The sequence below is a fragment of the Bos mutus genome, chromosome 9 (assembly GCF_027580195.1).
Source record: "Bos mutus isolate GX-2022 chromosome 9, NWIPB_WYAK_1.1, whole genome shotgun sequence".
Taxonomy (NCBI): domain Eukaryota; kingdom Metazoa; phylum Chordata; class Mammalia; order Artiodactyla; family Bovidae; genus Bos; species Bos mutus.
This window is the reverse complement of record NC_091625.1, coordinates 38,081,913-38,107,192: the sequence shown is the minus strand read 5'-3', so window position 1 is coordinate 38,107,192 and position 25,280 is coordinate 38,081,913. Positions and strand designations below refer to the sequence as shown.

Here is a 25,280-nt window from a genome sequence, read left to right as displayed (position 1 = left end):
GGGACAGGCTTAAGTGACATATCCACGGTTACAGGGACACTTGAATCTCTTTACCCAATGGAGCGCTGGCCCAGAGACAGAAAATTGTTTCATGATACCCAATGGGTGAAATTCTCCTCTCTTTACTACTTTTTCTTGGAAGTACATTTCTTTGAGAAACATGTCCAGTGTAACCTGGGTAGCATTATATAGAAATATGTAAGGATTAGATTTACTACTATATAGCATATATTTTATTATTATTTATTTTTAATGAGTACTAATACCCATTAAAAATAAGGTTCTTAAATGCCATTGTCTTAGGCAATTTTGAAAGAGTTCCAGTATAGTACACTGCACTCTTTCCTACTAAACACATACACATACTATACTCACACACACAACATATATACACTATATAGTGTATCAGAAGTTAATAAATATTAATCAGTCAGTAATTAAGCTGTTTCAGATTAACTATTCAAAGAAATACCTAATTTAGTCTAAAATAAAAATATCGGAATTAGTGTTGCCCCCTATCCATCACATACCTTTTTTTTTTCTTTCATGGAAAAGCATTTGGATTTTGATACTCTAAATGTTTTTTGAAAATGTTGATAAACACAAGCTGTACTTGGATCTGGGTGACAGACATGCTTTCAACAAATGGAGTTTTTATTCAAGAATGGACTTTTTCCAAAAACCATTCAATCTCAGGCCTTTTGCTGCAGGTAGGGTTCAAGGGAATGCACGAAAAAGAAGAAGGGCCCCAGTACCCAAGGGATATTGTAGTTTCTTTAAAATCAGGCCGCTCTTACTTCCTGTGAAATTCATAAAGTCCTGCTCCCTTTGCTTAATCATCCAGAATGACACCTGCTGAACAGATTCTCTTCTGCTTCTTTGCTGCTCCGACACTGCCTCCGGCCAGGCTTGTCAGGAATATTAAGGATGGCTTTACTGGCCAGAACTCTCTTCCAAACTACAGAGGAAAATTCCTTTTAATTCTGTGGAAAGGCTTCTCTCCTGTTTCAAATTCAACATGAAAATATGTTTCTGCTCCTGGCAGTGCCATCTGCTTGGTGGCAGAGGGCTCTGAGATACCCAAGAGCACTATCTGTTGTTCCTGTGCCCTGGGAAATGAAGGCATTTCTAATGTCAGCAGTGGTGCCCTGGCTGAGTTGCACAGGAATGACCCGTTGCTGGAGGTGATGTCTCTTACTGTCTTGTTACCAAATTAAGTCATATGGACCCTGCTTGGGCTCTAGCCCAATAGGCAAGATGAGGACATAGTAATTAGATAAGCCTCCTTTGGCCAGGGCAAGGTAACAATGTGTGCCAATCTTGAACACCAGATGTTTTTCTACTTCAGGGCTGGCAGGGCAAAATCAGCAAGAGCTTGGAGTCCAGGGAGGTCTGAAAGGTTGCTTTGGGTGAGGAGAAGACTTGCTATCACTGCCAGTAGACGGATGTCTCCTTCCTGCCTCAGTGCACCTGTCCTCTTTGCCATCTTATAGACGAACAGTCACAGGTGATGAAAGAGATGATAGAAAAATGTACATACAACTTTTAGACAAATCATTGGTCACATAAGTAGGAATGATTTCATCTTCTGTGTGGGTTGGATGTAAAACACCTTTTTAATTTTAACCATTATTGTGAGCCAGCCTTGTGGAAGTGGGAGAGAGCCATCTGCTCCAGAAAGGTGATTATGAATAACACATAATGAAGCTCCCTTTGGCCAACACTGATTAGGGCAGAATTGCATGGTGATCTTGACAGCTTGGAGATTGGGAAAACTGAGTCTGCATAGAAACTCTCCCCCTTACTACCATTGTAACCTCAGATAATTATTTAATCTCTTTTATATCTTTGTCCCTTTATCTGCAAAATGAAGATACTCATATCTGCTTCACAGAGTTATTGTGAGGATTAGATAAGAAAATGTATATATAGCACTGTGCCTTGCACATAATGCATGTTCAATAGATGGTTGCTATCACAAGAACTTGGGCATAAGCAAGATTTATTGCTGATTTAAGAGCTCACTTTTAAAAACATTCCTGAAACCTTTGTTATTTGCTATAAAACTTAATATAGACACTAATAATGTGAACATTTCTGTCTTATAATGTTACTCTGAGTTACTATGGGACTCTCCAACCCTACATTTCTTTCTCCTTTCCTAGTTCCAAGCTTCTGCATGTTTTACTAAATCCCACCAAACCATGACTACTTCACTTTGAGAAAGGGTCCATTTGCAATCCTACTCAGTGTCTCAAGGTTCTGATCTCTGAGAAATTGATTTTCTACATCCCCTTTGCCAATTGTTTTCTTTTTTTAATTAATTGAATAGTTGACTGTGCCAGGTTTTCCTTGCTGCACATAGGCTTTCTCTAGTTGCAGTGAGCGGGGCTGTTCTTTAGTTTCAGTGCACAGGCTTCTCACTGTGATGGCTTCTCTTGTGGAGTACAGGCTCTAGAGTTCTTGGGCTTCAGTCATTGTGGCCTGTGGGGCCAGATGCAGCTCGTGGACTCTAGAGCACTGGCTCAGTAGTTGTGGCACATGGGCTTAGTTGCCCCATGGCCTGTGGAATCCTCCCGGTCCAGGGATTGGAACCAAGTGCCCTACACTGGCAAGAGGATTCTAAACCACTAGACCACCAGGGAAGTCCCAATTATTTTCAAAGTAGATGCGGCTAATGGGTGACAAACCTGGGAAATTGGAGGACTAGGGAAGGGAAGACAGGTTACTTCTTTGCCATCTCCCTGGGCTTTGGATTGCATTTCTAGCATAATCGGAGTCTCCGTAATTCCATCTCTTTCTAGAAGTCCATTCTGTGGCCACAGTTTCCACCGGGCAGATTTCTGCCACAGCCCCAGTTCCCATCTGAATTCTGACTCCATGAGCGACTGCTCCTCTGTGGATTTGGCCTCTGTCTGGATGGTCTGTATTCAGACCTTCGATAGCATCACCTCCCTTGTCTCTGCAGCTCTAGAATAACTTTTGGCTCTGGCTAGTGACAGTAAACTCTGAGTATCCTCACCTTTCCCTCAGTGTCTCTAGCTCCTACTCCTTTGTAACTAGTGTCCTATGTTAGTAACCTCTATTGGACTACTTGGTGTGGTTTCTCCTCCTGACTAGACCTGACTGATTCAATCATGGTGATTCCACAGCTGTTTTCTAAGCAACTAACCTAGTGGAGAAATCTGATTTTTAGTTGAGCTTTGGATCTGAGAGGACATTTACAAAAATAGGTATTGGACTATGACTCATTTCTTTTTTTTTTTAATTCAAGAAAGCTAAAAAATTCCTGCTCTAAACTTTGTGACTAACTGATTTTGTTAGCAAATAGCTATATAGTAGAGATTTTGTACAAATAGCTATATAGTAGAGATTTTGTGCTGGAGACCTATAGGTAAAAAAGTACAGTGAAGTCCAACACATAGCTGCATGCCCACAGGAGGGAGAAAAGACTTTTATTTTCTTCCTTCTTACTGTTCGTGCCATAGTTCCCGATATTTAGGAGTTTGAAGTAGAAATAGTTTCAAGTTTATTCTAAATAAAAGAGCTTAGAATTATGAACTAAACCTAAAATGTATGTATTAAGATTTTTGTATATTTTTGTATAAGATTTATGTATATTTTTTCAATTTTTTAAACTCTTAATTGTATATTGGAGTATAACTGATTAACGGGCTTCTCAGGCAGCACTAGTGGTAAAGAATTTGCCTGCCAGTGCAGGGAGTGTGGGTTTGATCCCTGGATCGGGAAGATCCCTTGGAGAAAGAAATGGAAACCCACTCCAGTATTCTTGCCTGGAGAATTCCATGGACAGAGGAACCTGGTGGGCTACAGTCCATGGGGCTGCAAAGAACTGGACACAACTAAGTGACTGAGCACCATAGCTAATTAACAATGTTGTGATAGCTTCAGGTGGATAGCAAAGGGACTCAGCCATACATATACATGGAAAGATAGTTTATTTTTGCTTTGTCCTTCATTCATATGGTTCCTCCAGGTCAAATAAATAAAAGAAAGAATAAACAAAAGAAAATTCCTCCTAATCAAATATAAAAAAGATAACTAATAGTAGCAAGCAAATTTTCTGCTTACTTGCAGGGAATTTCATAAAATAATTCTGATATTTTGAACTTGCTGCTTAAGTCAGTGCAAAAGAATCAATCTTATGACTTCCTTCACTTTACAGATCATTTGTAATTTGAGGGGAAAATAGCTGCCCAAAGGAAAAAAGGAGGCTTGAATTCTAAAGTTTAGGAAAGTTGTATTAGCTAAACATCTCAAATAAAACAAAACCAGACTCTCTTATGCAATCAGGGGGCCACATACACAAGCTTTCATCTTTGTGCACATGGGCTGCATTCAATAGGAAAGAGAACGTGGAACTCTCAAAGCGTCCTGAGACATATGTCTCTGTTTAATTTCTTGAATTGATTCTTTTCTGTTTCCCATACTTATTGGAAAAATATCACCATTCCATCAGGGTTATGGGACTTATCTAAAGCTGTGAAATATCTGTTCTGATGGCTTTATATGACCACTATGTTAATGTAAATAAATAAATTTATTCAGTCAACATTTCAGGCAAATGTGCACTAAGGTAAGCTAAGAATTATCTTAGTTGGCACACCTGGTGCTTAGTAATTATTAAAAAATATCACAGTTTAGCAACAATAATGGAACTCTAATTTTTTAAAAAGTTATTGAGGAAGGAAACATACACTAATGAGAGCATTTCTTAAAATTGTCTGTCAAAGTAACATACCCATAAAAGTGAGTCAATTAGGGAAAAAATGTAGTGTTTTAATGACACAGAAAGAGTTTGCAAAGGAAACTGGATCCAGGACTTAGACAGCTTTGGATTCCATCATTATAAAAATGTAATATAGTAATGGAAACATATATTTAAAGATTGATGCAATTATAAAGGAAACTAGAAAGCATCATATGAGAAAAAGAAAATTAATGCAATGCTTATTTATTTATTCAAAGGACTATATTTAAAATCTGTTTTAGATTTAAAGAAAATTGAGCAGAAAATAACAGAGGATTCCCAGATAACCCCTTTTATCCTGAATGTAGTTTCCCTTAATTATTAACATTTTTCTTTTTTTTTTTTTTTTTAATTCTTTTTAAGTAAAAATTGACATTGAACCTGGACTGGCATCTCGTTTCATACATGACATTTCACATGTTTCAATGCCATTCTCCCAAATCTTCCCACCCTCTCCCTCTCCCACAGAGTCCATAAGCCTGTTCTATACATCAGTGTCTCTCTTGCTGTCTCGTATACAGGGTTATCGTTACCATCTTTCTAAATTCCATATATATGCGTTAGTATACCGTATTTATGTTTTTCCTTCTGGCTTACTTCACTCTGTATAATAGGCTCCAGTTTCATCCACCTCATTAGAACTGATTCAAATGTCTTCTTTTTAATGGCTGAGTAATACTCCATTGTGTATATGTACCACAGCTTTCTTATCCATTCATCTGCTGATGGACATCTAGGTTGCTTCCATGTCCTGGCTATTATAAACAGTGCTGCGATGAACATTGGGGTACACGTGTCTCTTTCCCTTCTGGTTTCCTCAGTGTGTATGCCCAGCAGTGGGATTGCTGGATCATAAGGCAGTTTTAGATTTAAAGAAAATTGAGCAGAAAATAACAGAGGATTCCCAGATAACCCCTTTTATCCTGAATGTAGTTTCCCTTAATTATTAACATTTTTCATTGGTGTGGAACATTTGTTACCACTGATAAGCTTATAGTCACACATTGTTATTAACTAAAGTTTATAGTAACATCAGAGTTCACTGTTTGCATTATATATTCTGTGGGTTTTGGCAAATGTATAATGACACTTATTCGCTGTTACAGTATCATTCAGAATAGTTTCACTGCCCTGAAAATTTTCTGTGCTCCACTTGGTCATCCCATCTTCCCTTCTACAAGCCCCTGGCAACCACTGATCTTTATGTTGTCTCCGCAGTTTCACCTTTTCAAGAATGTCAGAGTTGAAATCATATAGCATGCAGACTTTTCAAATTGAATTATTTCACTTAACAACATGCATTTAAGATTCCTTCACATCTTCCCATGGCTTGATAGCTCATTTATTTGTATTGCTGAATAATATCTTGTCATACAGATGTGCCATGAATTATTTATCCATTCATACTGAAAGACATTTGGTTGCTTCCAAGTCTTGGCAATTATGAACAATGCTGCTATAAACATTTATGTGCAGATTTTTGTCTGGACGTAAGTTTATAACTTATTTGGCTATTTCTGGGATTTTTAACATTTATGACAAGTTTATGGAAAATATGCCATAAAATTTATGTTAGGTGATTTAAAAATATTAACTGAACTGATAAATTTCTATAATATATACATGCAAATTTACCTAGAGAAGAATTTGAAGATCTGGATAGTATTATAATAACTAAAAATTGTATCAGTAACCAAAGATATTCCCACTAAGAAAATTCCAAGCACAGTTTCTCTACCAATATGTTCTAGGAGTGTTCACAGAACAAATATTTCAATCTTAATTATACTATTCCAGGGTGCTAAAATTTTTTTATGAAGCTTGTGTAATTTCAATACCAACATGTAACAAAGATAGTAAGGAAACAAAACATTGGAAAATTTTATTTATGAATTTATGAAGCAAGGATACAAAAATCATAAATAATATGCTTACAAAGAGAATTTAGAACATATATAAAGCATAATAGTATAATCTACCATGACAAATTTGGGTTTATTTCTGGAAGATAAACTTGTATTAATGTTAAAATGTATCTTAATATAATTTGCCATACTACAAGATTAAAGAAGATCACAAAATTACCTCACCAATTGCAGAAAAAGCACTCAGTAAAATGTAATCTTCACTGATATTGCTGTCCTTGGCAAATTAGAACCAGAAGGGAATTACCTGAACTGACTCAAAATCAACAATAAATTTTATATAGAGTGAGGAGAACAAACTGAAAGCTCTACTTCTGAGTTTGCAAAAAAAGACCAAGATTCTAAGTACTAACTTTTTATTCAGTATTTTATCAGAGTTTCTAGACAGTGTTATCACAAGAAAAAGAAATATGTTTAATGACTAAAAAGAACAAAAATATAAAAGCTTATTTGCAAATCATATAATTGTGTACAAGGAATGGCCATAGGTACCTACAAGTAAATTACTCAAAATTAAGAGGAAAGCAAAGTTGCCAAATGAAGTCTATGTAGTAAAATTATTATTTTCCTATTCTGTGCTTAGTTGCTCTCTGTTGTCTGACTCTGCAACCCCATGGACTGTAGCCCATCAGGCTTCTCTGTCCATGGGGATTCACCAGGCAAGAATACTGGAGTAGGCTGCTATACCCTCCTCCAGGGATTACATTCATATACAACAGTAATAAATAGTAAGATTACAAACAAAAGCTGGCTTAAAACTTAACATTCAATAAATAAAAATTATGGCATCTGGTCTCATCACTTCATGGCAAATAGATGGGGAAACAATGAAAACAGTGACAGACTTTATTTTTTTGGCTTCCAAAATCACTGCAGATGGTGATTGCAGCCATGAAATTAAAAGACACTTGCTCCTTGGAAGAAAAGCTATAACCAAACTAGACAGCATATTAAAAAGCAGAGACATCACTATACCAACAAAGGTCTGTCTAGTCAAAGCTATGATTTTTCCAATAGTCATGTATGGATGTGAGAGTTGGACTATAAAGAAAGCTGAGCACCAAAGAATTGATGCTTTTGAACTGTGGTGCTGGAGAAGACTCTTGAGAGTCTCTTGGACTGCAAGGAGATCCAACCAGCCCATCCTAAGGAAATCAGTCCTGAATATTCATTGGAAGGCTTGATACTGAAGCTGAAGCTCTAATCCTTTGGCCACCTGATGCGAAGAACTGACTCATTGGAAAAGACCCTGATGCTGGGAAAGATTGAAGGCAGGAGGAGAAAGGGATGGCAGAGGATGAGATGGTTGGATGGCATCACCGACTCAATGGCCATGAGTTTGAGCAAGCTCTGGGAGTTGGTGATGGACAGGGAAGCCTGGCGTTGCTGCAGTCCATGGGGTCGCAAAGACTCAGATAATGCTGAGCAACCAAACTGAACTGACAAACAAAAAATTTAAAGATATTATTTGTACTAGCACCAAGCATACAAATTATATAAAACATATTTAACACAATATGTTCAAGAACTCTATGAGGAGATTTAAAATATAAGTGAAAGATATTCAACAATACCTAAATAAGTGAAAAAATAAGTTACGTTAATTATCTTTAAGTGATTATAGATTCAGTGCAATCCTAGTCAAAATCATAGCATGGTTTTTCCATAAAAATTGACAAGCTGATTAAAAAATGTATATGTAAATTCAAGAGACCACATAGATACAGTCTTAAAAAGACTTGCTCTTCTGTATATTAAGACTTATTGCCTGGATATACATATATAAAAATATGGAAACACTGTGTTGTGCTGCTGCTGCTGCTGCTAAGTCACTTCAGTCGTGTCCGACTCTGTGCGACCGGATAGACAGCAGCCCACCAGGCTCTGCTGTCCCTGGGATTCTCCAGGCAAGAACACTGGAGTGGGTTGCCATTTCCTTCTCCAATGCATGAAAGAGAAAAGTGAAAGTGAAGTCGCTCAGTTGTGTCCGACTCTTAGCTACCCCATGGACTACAGCCCACCAGGCTCCTCTGTCCATGGATTTTCCAGGCAAGAGTACTGGAGTGGGGTGCCATTGCATCAGGGACTAATTTAGTGTCATAGGTCAATTACACTTCTACAAACAAACAAGCAAAGAAACTCATAGAAAAAGAAATAAGATTTGTGACTACTATAGGTGAGGGTGTAGGAAGAGGGGAAATTAAAAAAAAAGATTTATTACAAATCTATATTAATTAAGACAATGTGGTATGGGTGTAGATAGACGGACTAATGAAAATGGAGAGCCCCAAAGTAGATGCGCACACATATGTGCACGTATGACATGTATGACAGGGATGGCATGGGAGTTTAGTGGAGGATGAACAATATTTTCCATAAACTCTATTCAGACCACATGTATTTATATGAAAAACACATCAGAATCCTAATTTATATCATACACAAAATAAAGCCTGGGTGAAAGGCAAAATTATTAACACATGAAAATATCTTCATGATGTCAGGGTACAGAATAATCTATATCTTTAACTTCATGTTGGTGTAGTAAAAAAGAGAAAAATATAATAGTGGACAGCCAACAATATTTATTGAATTGAACAGGCCATTTCTTTATGTGTTAAGATGTAGCCACTGTTTTGTACACTTTAGTCTTCTTTCCTTGCGTGAATGTGTGCTAAGTCGCTTCAGTCATGTCTGACATTTGTGACCCTATAGGCTGTAGCCCTCTAGCCTCCTCTGTCCATGGGATTCTCCAGGCAAGAATACTGGAGTGGGTCGCCATGCCCTCCTCCAGCGGAATCTTCCTGGCCTAGGGATTGAAACTGTGTCTCTTATGTCTCCTGCATTGGCAGGCGGGTTCTTTACCATGAGCACCACCTAAAATACAAAACACGGGACTTCGCTGGTGACACAGTGGTTAAGAATCCGCTTGCCAGTGCAGGACACGGGTTCCATCCTTGGTCTGGGAAGATTCCACAGGCTGTGGAGCAACTAAGCCCCTGCACTGCAGCTATGGAGCCTGAATGTTGCAACTGCTGAAGCCCACAAGGCTAGAGCCACGCTCTGCACCAAGAGGAGCCACTGACATGTAATCCCGCACCCCACAACAGGGTAGTCCTTACTCATGGCAACTGGAGAAAACTCGAGCAAAGCAGTGAAGAACCCGTGTGGCCAAAAATAAAATAAATACATAAATAACATTAAAAAAATTATTAAAACAAAACAATACAAAACACTTCAAGTGTGAAACAGTATACCAGTGATATCTTTGTAGCATTGTACTATAGGAAATACAAAATTTGCAAAAATGCCTTTTTATATGCATTGTGGTAAACTTATAGTCTTCAAATATCTAATAGACTTTTTTTTTTTCCTGAGATATAATTGATTTGCAATTATAATTATATAATTATTATTTTTTGACCTTTGTTGGCAAAATAATGTCTCTGCTTTTTTTATTTTTTTTTTAAATTTAAATTTATTTATTTTAATTGGAGGCTAATTACTTTACAATATTGTATTGGTTTTGCCATACATCAACATGAATCCACTGATTACAATTATTACAATTATATAAACTTCAAGTGTTAAACAGTGATTCAAAATTTTAAAGGCTATACTCCATTTATAATTATTGAATAATACTGGCTACATTCCCTGTGTTATACAATATATCCTTGTAACCTATTTATTTTATACCTAGCAGTCTATACCTCTTAATCCCCTACCCCTATTTTGCCCTTCCTCACTTGCCTCTCCCTACTGGTAACCACAAGCTTGTTCTCTATCTGTGAGTCTGTTTCTTTTTTGTTATACTCACTAGTTTTAGTTTTTAGATTTCATGTATAAGTGACATTATATAGTATTTGTCTTGCTCTCTCTGCCTTGTTTCACTGAGCATAAACAAATACCTAATAGACTTCAAACATTCTTTGCCATTTACATAATATAACTGTTTCTATTTTGTTATTCAATTAATGTCACAAGGTTGACATCTTATTTCTAAAATGTGAAAACAAAAATATATGAGAAGAAAGGGAAATAATAAAAATGAGATATATTTGTAGACCTCTGAGAATTGTTCTTCTAAGGAGTAAAACAACAAATTTGACTTACTTGTTTTAAAGACTATCTTTACTTCTAAAAAGCTACCAAAGCTAAGGTTATTTATTCCAATATAATGTTTTGTCTTCATAAAATATTGGGTTCTATAGCAAACATTTTAGCAAGAACAATTTTTATAATGTGTTCAGCTTAATATTGCAAAAGTTGCATTACTAAGAAACTGTGTTATCAAAAGCAATTGTTTAACAGGGAAAAGAGAGTTAAGGGTTAGAAAGTTTCCATCTTGCAATAACAAAGTGAATTTTACTATAGGAATTTCAACAATAATAGTGCTTTTTATGTATGGACTGAATGTTTGTGTTCCCACAAAGTGACTGTATTTGGATATAAGACCTTTAAGGAGGTGATAAATATTCAGTGAGGAAAGGTGGACCCCTAAACCAGTAGGGTTGGTTCCCTTATAAAGAAGAGTAAAAGACACCAGAGTTCACTTGACCATGTGAAAGAACTGTGAGAAAATTAATTTCTGCTGTTTAAGGCACCCTGTCTATGGTATTTTGTTATGACAGACTGATGTGACTAATATAAGAGCTAAAAATGCATTACTGTAAAACCTAAACATCTCTCACTAAGTGTGGCATTTATGACTGCCAGTATTTGCTCCATGATAATGGCCATTTCTATCAGCAGCAGCAATATGATTAGCGTAGTTTCTTACAAACTATATTTATTTCATCCTTATTTATTATCATTTCATTAGTTTTTGCCATTTAACTAATCACTCCAAAACTTGGTGAATTAAAAATATATCCATTATTTTGCTCATAATCTTTAGTTCTGGTTTTAGCTGGGATCCTTAAGAGTTGACAGTTACCTGAGCGTCAGCAAGGCATATCTGTCTCTGGAAGTGGGTCTGTGGCTAACATTAGCCTATCAGTTTCTCATATTGTTTTGCTTACTTTTATCCCAATCATTAAGCTCAGTGTTGGGAAAACTGTGGGAATATAATAAATACTTGTTGGACAGATGATATTAAGACAGTGACCCTGGACTGTGGACTGCCAAAAAACATGGAGATCCTTCAGAGAGCTGACCAGGGTCACTCTTCGGGGAAGGTGTTGAGACCACTGAAAAACAAATGGGAATTACATAGAAGGTCTTTGCTAAGAGTTAATCCTTCAAGAAAAACCACCCTGGAGCTGCTGGTAGCAGAGCCAGAGATGCTCTGATGGAAGGTTTTGTTGACAGGAATTGCCTTAATAAAGGCAGGAACTCATTGTTGAAAATCTCCAGTTCATCCCTTGTTGTAGAATGTGTATTATGTGTTCAGTCACTAGGTTGTGTCAGACTCTTTGTGACCCCATATACTGTATCCCACCAGGCTCCTCTGTTCATGGGATTTTCCAGGCAAGAATACTGGAGTGGGTTGTCATTCCTTTCTCCAGGGGATCTTCCTGACCCAGGGATCAAACCTGCATCTCCTGTGTCTCCTGCATTGTCAGGTGGATTCTTTACCACTGAGCCACCTAGGAAGCCCTAAACATGTGTTATCTCCTCATTAAGGAGAGAGTCATATTTTGCCCCTTATAGCAGCACACGTGAATTTCTCACACAATCTAGTCTGTTCTTAATACAGTTATCTTGAAGCTAGGTAAAATGAAATGAAAACATTTTGAGTCAAAACTATTGTAAACACTATCAGGACAGTATTTGGGTGATATATATGAACTATGATCCAAAAGGATCTTAACAAAGTTTGCAAATTATTTTCTTTTACATTATTACAGTGGATGCTTTAAACATCCTTTGTGAGGTGGATAAGTCAAGTGTTATTGTATTATGATTTCACAGGTATGTAAACAGGCTCAGAGGCTCATAGGACTTGTTCTATCTTAAGACCAATAATTAGGGAAACTGAGATTCAAAAAATATCTTAGGATTCCAGTCCAATTACCTTCCTCAAGGCAATGTTGCAATTCCAAAAGAAAAACTCAGTTGAAAAATAAAGGATGTTTCTCTTAGGTTTTGTTTCAAAGTCTAAGAAGTATAGTTGTGGCCCATGGGGAGAAAGTATTTATGTGAAGATATTTGTGTAACTCAACAGTCTATTTGCTAACTTTCTTTAAAAGAGACTTTGAAGGCAGACACTTGAGCCATGCTTGCAGAAAAATCCTTCAGAATTTCTTTTTTCACATTCAGCTTAACATCTATTTACAAAAAGGTTTAAGTTGAATTGATGGTAGTAATATGAAATTTTGGCCTGTATTTTCCAAAATTTTTCTCAAGTGAAATACATAATAATCTCTGAAAACCTTGCTTTAAACTTGCAGTATTTTCTTAAGATCAAAGAAAAATTGGCATTATTTTTTGGCAAAAAAAAAAAATGAAGTGACATTCCAAGCATCAAAGATGTTTTAAGTGTTTTAAAAATACAATTACACTATTCATCTGTTTTCCCTTTAGAACCAATCAGTGTACCATGCATACCAGCTATGGTAGGTACTGTGCCTTGGATGGGATGCTAAAATGTAGTCTCAGTTGAAATAAATTGAAGTTGGTTCATTAGAGACTAAACACCACCAAGAGAGGAATCAGTTTCCTTTAATCTTTCACATAAAGAGACACTCTTTAAATTCAAGTAAAGAATTTTGCATATTTATTATATTTTTGGATGATGGAACTTACAGGCTAAATGTCTTTCTTTACAAAGAAAGTGTGTAGTAAATATCTACTTCTGCTATTTCCTCTAACAAATGACTACTCTAGCAAGCCAAACTCTCCAATAGTACAATTCCTATCTTCTTTTCTCATCCTAATAGTTTTCTCTTACATTGATTTGATGCTTCTATAAATGCATAGATCTCGGCATTCAAATGAAACAGCAAGGAAACTCCTCTCGTCCATGTCCAGTGTGAATTCTCACCCTGCATATTGGGGGTCGGGTCTCAAATTTCCCCTGGTTTGCTGGGACGTTCCTGGTTACAGTGATGAAAATTCTCACCCAAGAAATCCCTTAGGTCTGGGAAGAATAAATGGTTAGTAATTGAAGAGCTGCCAAACCTGGACTGTTGGTATTTTAGAGGGCTGATCTTAGCAGACTTTTTAATTTACTTTTTAACTTGTATGTAGTGTCATATTTTCCAAGGAGTTGAAAGTGTGCATGTGGGTGCGTGCGCATGCGCACGCGCGCGCGCGCACACACACACACACACACACCCCTTTTATCCAGATTAGTAATTGTTTAATTAAACTTTCTATATCATCTATCATCCATCTACCTGCATTTTAGAGTAGAAAGGCGATATGCCCCTTTACCAGAGAAGGCGATGGCACCCCACTCCAGTACTCTTGCCTGGAAAATCCCATGGACGGAGGAGCCTGGTAGGCTGCAGTCCATGGGGTTGCTAAGAGTCGGTCACAACTGAGCGACTTCACTTTCACTTTTCACTTTCCTGCATTGGAGAAGGAAATGGCAACCCACTCCAGTGTTCTTGCCTGGAGAATCCCAGGGACGGGGGAGCCTGGTGGGCTGCTGTCTCTAGGGTCGCGCAGAGTCGGACACGACTGAAGCGACTTAGCAGCAGCAGCAGCATACCACTTTACCTCTAAAAATTCAGTGGTTATTTTCTAAGAATGAGTACAGTCTCTTTTACAATCACAGTATATTCAGTATATTTGTTAAAATTCTAAAATTCGGCATTTATGCATACTCTAATTCATAGTACATATTCAAATTTCATTGAATATTCCATGATATCCTTTACAGATTTTCCTACTCTAAAATCTAATCCAAATTAAATGAATTTCATTTAATTATTATGTCCTGTTAGTTTTTCATGTCCTTTTAGTCTTCTTTAGTTTACAGTTTTACATTTTTTCCGTTTTTCTCATCCTTGAGATTTTTGAAAAGTATAAGTAGGTCTTTTATTGTGTAGAACGTTCCTTAATTTGGGTTTGTCTAGTTTCCTCATGATTAGATTCAGGTTATAAAGTATTTAGGAAGGAATATCACTGAAGTGATGCTGTGTCTTTCTCAGTGTATTGTATCAGAAGCTACATAATGGTAGTTTATTCCAGTATTGCTGAGGTGGGGGACTGCTTTAGATTTTAATCCTCTAGTTTTAGCAGCTAAGGGATTTTCTAATGCCAGTATTCCATCCATATTAGTTAGTTACCTTTCTATTGTCATTCTGTTGTAAGGAGGGGTTCACCACTTGTGTTTTAATTTATACGAGGGACTCAGTGCTATATGAAATTTATCATTATGATTGTCCTATTTGTGTGTGTGTGTATTAGTTGCTCAGTCGTGTCTGATTTTTTGCCAACCCATATAGCTCACCAGGCTCCTCTGCCCATGGAATTTTCCAGGCAAGAGTACTGGAGTGGGTTGTCATTCCCTTCTCCAGGGGATCTTCCCAATCCAGGGATTGAACCCAGGTCTCCTGCATCAGAGGCAGATTCTTTACCGTCTGTGCCACCAGGGAAACCCTATGAACCACAGGGACTGAGCCACAGGGATTGTCCTATGGTCTAGCTTTATTATTTGATATACCACTAGCCCTATGGGGTAACATTTTCTGAAATATGCAGTGATCTCAGGTTCCTGAGTCTTCTGAAAACAGAAGCAAAATTCATCTGCTGCTGCTGCTAAGTCACTTCAGTCTTGTCTGACTCTGTGCGACTCCATAGACGACAGCCCACCAGACTCCTCCCTCCCTGGGATTCTCCAGGCAAGAACACTGGAGTGGATTGCCATTTCCTTCTCCAATGCATGAAAGTGAAAAGTGAAAGTGAAGTCGCTCAGTCGTGTCCGACCCTCAGCGACCCCATGGACTGCAGCCCTCCAGGCTCCTCTGTCCATGGGATTTTCCAGGCAAGAGTACTGGAGTTGGGTGCCATTGCCTTCTCCGGCAAAATTCATCTACTTCTTACCTTTTGCAAAAATAAGAGGAATAAGTGTATGATCAGAAAACACTTTTGAAAACTTCAGAGAAGAGACACAATGTACATTCCACAGGAAAATTCTTCCACAGCTCATCAGACAAGTGCATTGCGTGTCTCCTACACTCAGCATGTCTTACCAGATGCTGCTTCATACAAAACTGCAGAGTTAAGAGTCCTTGGGAGAATATAGCTTCCACATGACCTGCCTGCAAGTGTTGTTCTTATTATTTCAAATGTTAATTGCATAGTTTTAAAGAAATGTTAACTGAATAGCTCGTGAGACTCAAAGAGCAAAACATAGCTAGTAACACACAGGTTATATATTTAAGATTCCTTTTTTTTTTTTTAATTTGCGATTCCTTTTGTTATGTCATAGTTGATCAGGAGAGAGGCTTATACAGATAAGTCAGTTTGAAGACAATCAGTACTCATTTTGTGAATAAAAGAGTGGTTTTTCAGAATTGGTAAATTGATAGGCATTTATGATTTACTTCATTTTCCAGTGTGTTCTTAGTTGATAGGTTTTATATCCACAGACATGCTTAATTCAGGAAGCAGGAGTGAACTGTAACGACTAAGTGACTTGGGCTGAAAAGCCCTTCACTTGGTCGATGTTATGGGTCTTTCACCTGTAGGTTGAAATAGAATAAGCTCATGACTCCTGAGTCCTAAAACTTGGGTCATTTCCTTGTATATGGGCATTTACAAGTAGGCATGAGGTGAAAAGTAATACTTTTAGTAAGAATACTGAGAACAGCTAATTACACCTAGCTGTAATATCTGGGAAACTCTACAGTTTGCTTGACTTATCTTTGGCTTTGTCTCAGGGACTACTACACATCCTGGTGCTACTCAGTTAACAGATACTGCAGTTTTAACTCCTCAATGCAGTAAAATGAAACCATTTTAAACATCATGACTTATTTTCTTAAGAGACCTGAGATATTTAAATAAATCCCTTTTCTACACTAAGATGGAAAACAGGATTCATTTCTTCATCAGTAAAAAAAGACTGAGTACATTATTGAACTAGATGAGTTCTCTGTTTGCTTTCAGCTCAAAAAACACTATATTTGTAATTATGAAGTGCTTAATCATAAGCTTTTATACTTAGCACATTAGGCTTAAACTAAATTGAGGACAATCCTCTGTCTTTATCTAGAGACACTTTATAATAGGGATTTGCGGTACAATCATCTGTATGACTTATACAGTTAAAATCTCAGACGGTAAAGCGTCTGCCTGCAATGCGGGAGACCCGGGTTCGATTCCTGGGTTGGGAAGATCCCCTGGAGAAGGAAATGGCAATCCACTCCAGCACTCTTGCCTGGAAAATCCCACGGACGGAGGAGCCTGATACCCTACAGTCCATGGGTTTGCAAAGAGTCGGGCACGACTTCACTTTCACTTTCTTAGGACTTGGAATTTCATTACCATTTCTAGTAGTTTATAGTTACTGTATCTTCACTTTAAAGACATTGTTGGTCATATTTAAGAATCATCTGAAGATGATCTGGTTAGGAATGAAAATCCCAGTGTATTTTTCCTGTAGGAAAACGCCATCTGCTAAGAGTGATTCCCTTTACGATCTTTAAGACGTGGATTCAAACCTTTTTTTTTTTTTTAAATAACCTGCTTTAGCTCCAGATTGGCCGTGTTCTGTCCCATGGCCAACGGGCAGGAATAGAAGTGGAGGCTGTGCCTCCGCTGACCTTGAGATGACCTCACACTGACCTTGCGTCACAGCCAATTGCGCTGGCTCTGCGACCTCAGACTGCTCCAGGGTCCTGCAGCCTGGTCTATCCATCGAGCTGGGAAAAGGTAGACACCTGAGGACTTGGTGGTACTGTAAAAGCCTGAACCATGGAGGACCAGTAAATGGCAACACGCACAAGTGGAGCGTAGGTATGTATTTTAGAAACTGATCCACTCTGAAACTTGGGGGCTTCTGACAGATTTCTCTGTGAAGCATCTGTAAATATAATCTCTTAACGTTAAAAAAATGCACTGTGGGTGACTCTGGCACTGTATGCATCCTCTTGTGTGTGTGTGTGTGTGTGTGTGTGTGTGTGTGTGTGTGTAAGAGTGAGTGTGTGCATGCTCAGTCACTAACTTGTGTCCAACTTCTTGGGACCCCATGGATTGTTGCCTACCAGGCTCCTCTGACCATGGGATTCTCCAGGCAAGAATACTGGAGTGGATTGCTATTTCCTTCTCCAGGGAATCTTTCAAATCCAGGGATCAAACCAGGGTCTTTATGTCTCCTGCATTGGCATGCATGTATGTGTTATTTGCTCAGTCAGCTTGTACTGTTTGTGACCCCATGGACTGTAGCCAGCCGTCATGGGATTTTCCAGGCAAAAATACTGGATTGTGTTGCCATTTCCTGCTCCAGGGGATTTTCCCCACCTAGGGATTGAACCGGGTTTCCCACATTGCAGGCAGACTGCAGGCAGGTTCTTTACCACTCGTGCCACCTGGGAAGACATTCATCCACTTATACCTCAGCATACTGAAGTTTACCCACAAATTGACTTCCCATGAAAGATTCCATGGGAAAGAAGAAGCAGTCTTAAAGCAGTAGTCTCCAATGTTGAGAGGGAAACAGAAGAAAAAGAGAAAAAAGTAGTAGAGAAAGACAAAAAATCATTTGAAAGCAAAGGCAAACAGAGATAAAGATTGCAAAGAAATGGGGACTGGGTGATGGGTAAAAGAAGAAAGATGCTTTGAGGAAGACAGCTTGTATATCATCAGAAACTCACTTTATACTTTTTGAAAACTACTTACCCTAGAACTTTTCTGTTTCTAAAATCACCTCTTTTCTTTCCTTCATAATCACTTCTTCTTACTCCTGCCACCTTGTTTTATGGTACTACCTACACGCCAGTTTATGTAGATACCACAGAAGAAAAGAAGATAGCAGGGAAAGGGGAAGGGAACATACTGTGTGTTGGAAACTCTGTAGAACATCTTAATGATAAGTGTATTAGGTGTGTTTACATATGAGGAAGAAGCAATTTAAACAAAGATTGAAAAGATTCTAACTGGTTAGATTGATAAAAATGAATCGTGCAGCTTCTGGAGATTTATAAGGTCTTATTTAACTTTTAGTTTTGCTTGTAACCTCAACATTTTATTGGCATCTTTGAGAAGAATGGTGTATAGCTAGAACCAAGTTGATCTATTTGTGGATAATTATTAATAAAGAAGGCTGAGTGCCAAAGAATTGATGCTTTCGAACTGTGGTGGGAGCAGACTCTTGAGAGTCCCTTGAACTTCAAGAAGATCAAATCAATCAATCCTAAAGGAAATCATTGAATATTCATTAGAAGGACTGATGATGAATCTCCAATACTTTGGCCACTTAATAGAAAGAGCCTCCTCATTGGAGAAGACTCTGATGCTCAGAAAAATTGAGGGTAGGAGAAGAAGGGGGCAACAGAGGATGAGATGGTTGGATAGCATCACTAACTCAATGGACATGAATTTGAGCAAACTCTGAGAGATTGTGAAGGATAGGGAAGCCTGGAGTGCTGCAGTCCATGGGGTCATAAAGAGTCAGACACAACTTAGCAACTGAACAACGTTATCAATATGTACACAATTTCTGTTTTAATGGCAAGTAAATAGTAAATTTGTAAAATAGTAAATCTGTCAATAGTAAAAGCCCCAATAAAATAGTCTCTCTCAAATATGCCAAGATAGTTTGTGCACCATACATTGTCCCATATTTTGCCTAATTTATTTTACCTTCTCCACTGGGGACCACCCTATTTCCAGTTCTTTCCTTTATTCTTCCCTCCCTCCCACCTCCCTCCTTCCTCCCCTTCCTCCTTTCTCTTTTCCCTCTGTCTCATCATTTCTTTCTCTCTTTTTCTTTCCAGATAATCCTAGTCATCTCTCTTTTTGGTTGAGTCATCACTCTACATCACCACTGACATGCTGTAGAAGGAGAACATCAGGAAAAGATTAACACATGAAGTATGATCCCCTGACATATTGTAGTCACACAGTGCCTATTTTGAGGAATTGTGCAGAAGGTTTGGTCAATGTAACAATGCTCAGAATGTTTTCCTGTTCTGGGATAATGAATGTTATCTCCAAGGTTGTGATTCAGAAATCTAACCTGTGAGGGCAAGTTCCTCATTACATTTTGATCACTGTGGTTACAGTGCTGTGCTTTATTTCTAAATCCGGGTATCCTTCCTTAGGCTATCAGAGATCATAAGAATTGCATCTAATATACATGCAGGCTTTCCAGTGTTTTTAGCAAGCAGTTTGGTTTAGAATGGGAATTTAAAATCACAGGTAATGCCACAGCTTTACAAATTCCAGTTGTTAATTCTTCCTCAGGGCTGTTGCACTGGGGCTTATCAAGGAGACACTGATTGGTTTCATTGTGGGGTCAGTTTTTAGTGTGGAGGTAGTTTTTCTTTAACATTCTCCTGGGAAAAGTCCCAATCACCCATGGGAAAGGAAATCACAAGTTTGGAAGGTCAGCTATCTCCTGACCTGGGGAAGGAAAGAAGGTGGGTTGGGGAGTGGTTGAGGCCAAAGGAAGAGGATAACAGTGAGCTAAGGTTCTCTTTCCTGTTCCCAACCATAGGCTCTTCCTAGAAAATTTACCTTCATACTTTGATGCATGAGTTTTAAAAATTCTGCAACTTATTTTTAAATTCCTCAGAGAATGGTAAGCAATATATTTTTAGCACCTTAAAACTGACTTTATATGTTTTCATATGTATTATTTTATTTGATTCTCAGAAGAACCTTATGAATTATCTTTTATCCCCATTTTTGGGAGAGGAACAAAGACTATGAGAAACTGATGCTCTCGAGTCCACTCAATAAGTCAGCAAATTTTCATTGGCATCTGCTATGTGTCAGGCATGATGCTAAGTCAGTAAGAGTAGAGCCAGGGTGGAGACAGATATTTGAGAATTCCCAGTCTCTAATCCTATCCTGTTCCATGGCGCCTCGCTTCCTGATGAGTATAGTTGACAGAACTCTTCCTGGACTTCCAGCTGCATTTCTTTCTTCCTGGATAAAATTCTCCCTTCTTGCCTATTAAAATATATTAATAGCCAATGCTACTTATTTCTTGCCTGGAAAATCCCATGGACGGAGGAGCCTGGTAGGCTACAGTCCATGGGGTACTGAAGAGTCAGACACGACTGAGCGACTTCACTTTCACTTTTCACTTTCATGCATTGGAGAAGGAAATGGCAACCCACTCCAGTGTTCTTGCCTGGAGAATCCCAGGGACGGCGAAGCCTGGTGGGCTGCTGTCTATGGGGTCGCACAGAGTGGGACACGACTGAAGTGACTTAGCAGCAGCAGCAGCAGCAGCATTCCACTTATTAGAATGTAAACTCCCTGAGATAAAGAATCATTTTTGCTTTTGTGATTGTTGATTTTGTTTTATAGCATCTATGGCACAGCGTTACCCACATTAAATGTGCAATATAGAATCACTATATATATATGTATAAATTTCCATAAATATAATCAGTAGCCTTTGGTAATTATAAAGTAAATCATGATATTTTTCAGGTGAGGAGATGAAAATTAGCTTGAGCTGATTTGCGCCAATAATTAGCTTGGCACTTAATTATTTTAATTGATTGACATTCTGTTTTGAAGCATAAATGTAGAAGTAAGATTTGTCACAATATATGGGACAAATATAATCTTATAAAAATATAGTTAAATTATTTTGAATATTCAGGTTTATAATTTGACCTTGGAAATGTCTCTGTGTGTGTGTTTGTGTGTGTGTATGTGTGTGTGTGTGTGAAGGAAAAGAATGTAATGCTAATGAAATCCAGAAATGGAACAAATGGGAATTGGGGACAGGGAGGTTGCAGCATTTTTTCATCCAAAGCAATCTCAACTCCAAGAGCAAAACTTTATGAGAGTTTAGTTTTTTGAGTGAATTGATGAGCTCACCCTTCCTTTTCACATTCCTTTCCAATTTGCACAGCTGAAAAGCATTGTCAATGAAAACACCCTATTAAGTCAACAATCTGTATACCCTATCTGTTAGTTCGTGTTCCTGAAGTGCCATTTTAACTATTAACCATTTGGAAAAATTGGCGTGACATTCCAAACATAGTTGATAAATTTTCTCAGGTTCACACTCAGTTGCAAACACGTTCTGAGTTATATATAATCACTGCACCCGAGGGGGTCCTGACAAAAATCCAGGTATTTCCTGTCCATACTCTGCGTCTCAGCCTGTTGTATACTTAGACCCAGGGAGCCTGATTCCAGAACATACTCCAAAGAATCTGGGATTTGAGAACCCTAAAATAAAACTTCTGAGTATGTGTGTATATTTGGTCAGAAAGACCAGAAAAGGAGTGGAAAAGGGAGACAGAAGAAAAGGCCTTTATACGAAAACATTTAACGTGGTGAAATTCTTTAAGAAGTACATTGAAAATAAAATTTGAATATTCTGCTGTAGTTGAAATGAGTAAACTAGGTCTGTGTACCAATATGGATAGATTAGATGAAAAATAATGTTTAATAAAAATACAACTTGCACAAAAATATTTAGCGATGGCATTCTTTAAGTAAAAATTACCAAAATTGCACATTGATATATATATGTGGTGTAGCATGATTATTTTTTAAATGGCTTGAGTTATATATATAAATATATGTAAATGTATTTATGAATATATAAAAATATCTATGTATAATAAATTCTGGTTAATGGTTTTCTGGGGATGGGAAGGGTAGAGAACAAATTTGGGAAAAGTGATTTGAGTTTTAATGTTTTATTTCCTTGAGTGAAGAAAAAGGATTAGTGTCAAATGTGCAGACTAATATTTTAAAATTATGAGTGGTGGTTGACACAGTGGCTGTTTTACTATTTTAAATATATATACATATATGCATATAAATTAACAATGAAAGTGAACTTTTATCCTTTAACATCATTCATATGTTGAGAAAATTTATGATTAATAAAAGTTGGAGGTTTCAGATGTATGTTACAGAAAGGAGTAATTGATCTCATTTTTAAGTGTTCTGATAAGACTCGTAGTTTAAGGAGTGATGACTTTTTTATTGAAGAATCATTGATTTACAGTGTTGTGTTAATTTCTGCTGTACAATAGAGTGATTCAATTATACATACATATATATGCATTCATTTTAATATTTTTCTCCATTATAGTTTACATAGGATTTTGAATGTAGTTCCCTGTGCTATATAGTAGGACTTTGTTGTTTATCCATTCAGTATATAATAGTTTGCATCTGCTAATCCCAAACTCCCAGTCCTTCCCTCCCTGACCCTCACTCCCTGCTTGGCAACCAAAAGTCTATTCTCTGTGTCTCTGAGTCTGTTTTTTATTTTGTAGATAAGTTCATTTTATCATATTTTAGATTCCAAATATAAGTGGAGTATATCACATGGTATCATATGGTATAGTGTGGAATATCGTAGATATTTGTCTTTCTCTACCTGACTGATTTCACTTAGTATGATAATCTCTAGGCCTATCCATGTTGCTTCAAATGGCATTATTTCATTCTGTTTTATAGTATTCTGCCCCATTCTTTTCATTCCTTCATCTGTGGATGGACGTTTGGGTTGTTTCCATATCTTGGCTATTGTGTAGTGCTGCTATGAACTTTGGGATGCACACATCTTTTTGAACTATAGTTTTGGGAGTGGTAATACTTTATTTAAAAATGTTCACCACATTACTTATTACTTGAGGCCCAGTGATTGTATTGATACTTTACTACTGTATTAGGAAGATTTTTTGGTATTCCACTTGAGTGTTCACTGCCAATGCATTATGGGTGTTGTGTTTGAGTTTTCCATTCCTGACTAAAACTGATAATTCACTGTCATATTTCCTTGCACTCACTATCTGTGCAGTTGTGGAATTTGCAATAAATTTAGGCAGAAAAAGAAATCCTTCTTCAAATCTTGTTGTAGGAAGAGTGAGGGTTGGGTCTCATCCTGCCTACACTGGCCTAGTCCTGTTTTTGGAATTAGCCTGGCATCTTACCCCTGGATGGGCTGCATGAAATGGGATGCTTCATGGTCTTATTTCTCCTTTACTTTTTGTTCCTTGCTTGAGACTTTAATCCCTCAAACTCAGAAGTTAAAAAAAATATATTTGTTTTATTTAAAAATACTTTCCTTGTTAAAAAAATGAAAACTAATGGTGAACATAGTGAAAAATAGGCCCCTTGTATCCCATTATCTGCCCCTCTAGTGTTTCTTCTGCAGTCTTATTTGCCTTTAATTGTTCTGTGGTGAGAAAATTACTGTATCCACAGAGAAGACATTTTCTAAGGAGGTGAAACTTTTCTTCTGTGCTTCTCACTTTCTCATTATTTCTCCATTTTACCCTGTACCCTCTCACCTTTTCTAAGCAAAAAGTCTTGTTCATTGTTGACTTCTATCATTTGATATCACTGCTATTTGTATTTCTAATAGCACATGCAGAATCTTCCTCAGTATCCAAGGGAATGATGCTACAAATTCCAGGTCACTGACACGGAGAACTGCTGCAATCTCACCATATATCTGGATATATCTCTCTCCCTTTGGTCAAAAGTTATCTTTAAAGAAGGCACATCAAATTTTACCCTTAGGAACTGAAGATATTTGTTGAAGCTAAGATCTTATTGGATAAGAAAAGGCATTTTAGCTCTACAGCACTTGCAGTATTACACAAGAAAAGGTGTTAGTAGTGCTAGCATTTTAAAAATTTAAAATCCTTAACTTATTTTAAGGTTTTTAAGCTCCTTCATATTATAATCAGAGGATGAACATTTGTTCATATTTTTAATTACTTGGCATATGTTGGGCTTCCCTGTAGCTCAGATGGTAAAGAATCTGCATGCAATGCAGGAGACCTGGGTTTGATCCCTAGTTCAAGAAGACCGCTTGGAGAAGGGAATAGCAACCCACACCTATATTCTTGCCTTGAGGATTCCACTGGACAGAGGAGCCTGGTGGGCTATAGTCCATGGAGTCACAAAGAGTTGGACATGACTGAGCAACTAACACCATGCTGTGGCACCTTATAAACAAATTTTATACAAGTTCAACAATTTGATATAAGTGAGAATGATGTATTTAAAAAAAATGGCAGTTTTCCTGTTTCCATAGATTTTAAAGAAATCTTAGGAAACTTAATGACTTTTGGTAGAAAAATACCCAGTGAGTCAGTTGAAGACTTATTCTTTCTAAAGAAAGCCAGTTTTTTGTTGGTCTGTTGCAGACACTATTAGCACAATGGTTTAATGACTTAAATACTTTGAATGGAACGGAAAACTTTATTACATACTATTTTTGTCTGTGTTAATGTATATGACAGTAAAATGGAAGTAGTTGAATTTTAGTGAAAAAAGTCACGATGATTTCAAATGCTTACAGTGGAATGAAAACAAGAGAAAAGTTGATTAAGTTAATTAGCTAAGTTTTCAGCTTATATTGATAATAGATTGCATGTGTTACCTGTCACCCTGCTTCATCTCTGCTCAGTAATGTCCTTTTCTGCATTGACCATCTCCAGAGTCCTTCTAATTATATATAAGGAATA

The 25,280-nt window shown here is 37.4% G+C and overlaps 1 pseudogene; it reads right to left on the bottom strand.

Annotated features, from left to right (window-relative positions):
* Window positions 1-836: 836 nt before the first annotated feature.
* LOC138989144 (CWF19-like protein 1) overlaps window positions 837-25,280 on the bottom strand; it is a 150,289-nt pseudogene continuing 125,845 nt past the window's right edge.